This window comes from Octodon degus, unplaced genomic scaffold, assembly GCF_000260255.1.
Source record: "Octodon degus isolate 3935 unplaced genomic scaffold, OctDeg1.0 scaffold00019, whole genome shotgun sequence".
Taxonomy (NCBI): domain Eukaryota; kingdom Metazoa; phylum Chordata; class Mammalia; order Rodentia; family Octodontidae; genus Octodon; species Octodon degus.
Genome location: NW_004524595.1, coordinates 21,562,215 through 21,565,731, shown reverse-complemented (window position 1 = coordinate 21,565,731; position 3,517 = coordinate 21,562,215).

The following is a 3,517-nucleotide window of genomic DNA, read 5'->3' as shown; positions in this document are numbered from 1 at the left end:
CTCAACTGCACAGGAAACCTAGTAGTATGCATGTGTAGGGAGCTCCGGATCCTCCTAAGCCAGATCCTCAATCTTTGTCCAACCTCTCACCTTGGGGGCCTAGAACAATGTTGATGCAGCCACTGAATGTCAGGCCCCAGGCAGACTATACTGAATGTGTGGAAGGACAGCCTATACAGCACTCACCAGAGGCTGCTCAGGATGTAGTGTGCTGGGAACTATTCGTCCATCTTTAGTTCTACCCCCACTGGCCAGAGGGGAAAATTTGGGAGTTCAAGTATATGGGCACAGAGAGACCGAAAGGAAACAACACGCCGTGTGCATTGGCATTTGGAAACACGATGCATGGCCTCCCAAGTGTATAATCCAATACTACGGTCCTGCACCTGGGCAGAGGATGGGTCTTAGGGCTACTGCACTCCATTTACATGCTAAATCATATAATCAGACTTCAAGCAATTATGGAATATAACTATAACCAATGAAACTGCCAAAGCATTTAATTTATTAGCCAAGCAGCAAACTGAAGTGTTCAATGCTATCTTTCAAAGTTGCTTGGGCTTAGATCACTTGCTTGCCTCTGAAAGAGCAGCTTGTGGATAGTTTAACTTGAACAACTGCTGCCTACAGATAGATGATGAGAAAAAAGTTATAGAAGAGATCATAGATAGAATTACAAAGATTGCTCACATCCCAGTCTAGACCTAGAAAGGCAGGGATGCTAGTAAATTGCTTGAAGGACAGTGTTCACTATAAAGTCCACTGTACACCAGAGATTTTTAGTTTACTGGGAATGCTTGTTCTAAATGGGCATTGGACTTTTTTCAAAAATTTTTTGCATCTGATGGCATAATTTTTCTTCTTCAGCTTGTTGATGTGATGGAGCATATTAATTGATTTTGAAATAATGCACCAACTTTGTATACCTGAGACAAGTCCCACTTGATTGTGGCCCATAATTAATTTTATACATTATTGGATTCAACTCAGTAATATTGGTTTAAGATTATTGCATCTATGTTTATGACAGATATTAGCCTGTAGTCTTATTTTTGTCTTATTCTCTTGGGGCTGCTATACCTGAATACTATAAACTTGGTCATTTATAAGTAACAGAAAGTTATTTCCCGTGGTTCTGGGGGCTACAAAGTCCAATGTCAAGCTGCCAGCATATTCAGTGTCCAGTGAGGGCTTGGGGTTTTTTGGTTCATACAGGGTCTCTTCTTATTGTGTCCTTACATAATTGAAAAAGGAAGAAAACAAGTTCTCTCAGACACTTTCCTGAGAGCTCTCTACTTAATGCTGTCAGAATGGGAGTAAGTATGAGCATATAAACTTTGGAAGAACCCAAGCCCTCACATTATTTGATTTCTTCATGATAATCGTCCTTTCTAGGGTAAGATGGGATCTCAGGATTATTTTGCTGTGCAGAAGCCTTTTAATTTGATTTGACCCCATTTGTTGATTCTTGGTGCTCTGTCTTGTGCCATTGGGGTTCTGTTTAGAAGACATAGTTGCATTTTGTATTTTGATCCACTTTTACAATCTTTGTCTTTTAACTGCTATATTGTTATAATTGATGTTTTAAGTGATTATTAATACAGCAAATTTTATGTACTATATTTGCTAAAGTTTCCCATTTATTGCCCTTATTTTTGTTCATAGTTTTTTGGCCCCTCAGAGTTTTAGTTGGGTATTTTACATGATTCCAGTGTCCTTTCTCAGCACATTGATGTGCTTTTAAAATATTTGACCTGGAATTTGCAATGTACATATATAGTCAACCCAAGTCTACTCTCACATAAGATTATACCACTTCATCTCTAATGAAAAGATTTTATAGTAACAAAATATCCTAATTCCTTGCAAATCGTTTTCCCATATTTACTAAAATATCATTGTTATGTACTCTGAGAATTTTTCCATACCAAAAATCAAACAAAATGCAAAATAAAATAAGCACAATAATCTCTCCACTGTACCTCAGAGAACTCTGAGTGAGGAAGTTAGCATTTTATCTTCAAGATATGTCAGACATCTTTCCTAGCTCAGGCGTAATTTGCTTCTGGCTGTCCCAGGGGAATATATGGATGAGCAGGTTTTGTTGTAGAGTAAGTAAGATGGTCAAAATCAGAGTTCAGATATCTTAAGTGTAAAGGATTTAGCTTTTTATAAATGCACTACAAAACCCAGCACATAAATTCCCTGGATACTTTACTTAGCTCTTCTTAGTTTCTTCTCTTTAGAGCCAAAAACCTGAACCTCAGCTTCTTTACAGGCAAATGGTTGACCAAGCGATAAAAGGCACTGGCAGGGCATCTCGCCTTCCCCTCATCCTGAAAAGTTATTACTAAAAATGGACTTTATAATACAGACTTGTAGGTGATGGAAGTCCTTGAGAATAGTGAGAAGGATTTGGTCAGAATATTTAAAGATCTCTCATAAAGCTAAGCATGGTGGTACAAGCCTGTGTAATCCCAGCACTTGAGAGACAGAGGCAGGAGGATCACCATGAATTCAAGGCAAGCCTAAGCTACATAGTGAGTTTAAGGCCAACCTGAAATACAGAGTAAGACCTTATCTCAAAATAAATAAATAAATAAATAAATAAATAAATAAGGCTGGCCAAATAGCTCAGTGGATTAAAGTGCCTGCAAGCAGGGGCAGGGGCCAAGGGTTCAATTCCCGGGTCTGCTGCGCCTGCCCCACCCCCAGGACACACTGAGATGGTGATTGAGACAGCGTGATGGCGTGTGTCTGTAATCCCAGCACTTGGGAGGCTGAAAATAGGAGAATCACTACAAGTCTGGTCTAGCAGGGAGACCCTGTACTCCCTGTAGACTCTTCCCCAAAATACAGAAAAAAATAAATATATAAATACTAGAATAATCAATTAGGTCAGAATAATGTGTATCCTTGTGAACAAATCATATCTTTTTTTGAAAATTAAATCACAACATTTAATACATTTAAATGCTTTATATAATGCATACTGTTTCTCTGCAATTTTTTCAATCAGATTTTATTGGTACATTTCAGATATACAGAGTGATCACACTCATAGAGAATTTCTAACTTTACAAGATATACTTGTTTCTCTTTTCCCCATTCCTCTACTATTCTATTGGTCACTGTTCTTCGCACTGTTTACAAAACATTTTTTATGTATTATTCGTTCTTCCATTTTTCTTTTTACTTCTTCCTTGTTTCATTTCTTCTTTCCCTTTTCTATTCCCCTCTCCATTTGAACATTTTCTATTCATTTTAGTCTGTATTACACTCTTGGGTACTTATTAACTCTTTTGTTGTCTTCCATTGCAATAAAGTACAGTATTTACTGAAGTGACTTTTATTTATTTTGCTTTGAGGTAGGGTCTCACGGTGCATCCATTTCTCTGGTTGTACATATTATGTTACAGCATTGAAAACCTCTTAAATTCTTGCAGACAAACAGTAATAGACATTGCATTTATAGCACCAAACTTGTCATATTATTTGAATGAGCTAATATTTGGGA